Source organism: Eimeria mitis, genomic scaffold, assembly GCF_000499745.2.
Source record: "Eimeria mitis Houghton genomic scaffold, Emh_scaff717, whole genome shotgun sequence".
In the NCBI taxonomy this organism is placed as follows: domain Eukaryota; phylum Apicomplexa; class Conoidasida; order Eucoccidiorida; family Eimeriidae; genus Eimeria; species Eimeria mitis.
In genome coordinates this window covers 13759-14128 of record NW_013575226.1, presented here as the reverse complement: position 1 = coordinate 14128, position 370 = coordinate 13759, and the positions used below count along the sequence as shown (strand labels likewise).

Genomic DNA, 370 nt, shown 5'->3' with positions numbered 1-370 from the left:
ATATATATATATATATATATATATATATATATATATATATATATATATATATATATATATATTTGTTTGTATCAGAGTGGGTCAAGACCCTGAATCCGAGGAGACAGTAATATCGGGTATGGGTGAGTTACACTTGGAGATATATTTACAGCGCATGCAGCGTGAGTATGGGGTAGAGGTGAAGTCTGGCCGGCCCTCAGTAAACTACAGAGAAGCCCCAACAGAAAGAGCTTACTTCGACTATACACATAAAAAACAAACGGGGGGGGCCGGCCAGTTCGCGAAAATTTCCGGGTATTTTGAACCCATTGAAATTAACCCAGCACAGGCAGATGCAGCCAAACCCAATATCTTTATCAATGAAATCGTA

General features: G+C 38.6%; 1 protein-coding gene across 1 annotated transcript in view; it reads left to right on the top strand.

Moving 5' to 3' along the window:
- EMH_0020550 (uncharacterized protein) overlaps positions 1 to 370 on the top strand; it is a gene marked incomplete at both ends in the record, with an annotated part of 3393 nt that overhangs the window by 1395 nt on the left and 1628 nt on the right. The gene's annotated exons all lie outside the window — the stretch shown is intronic.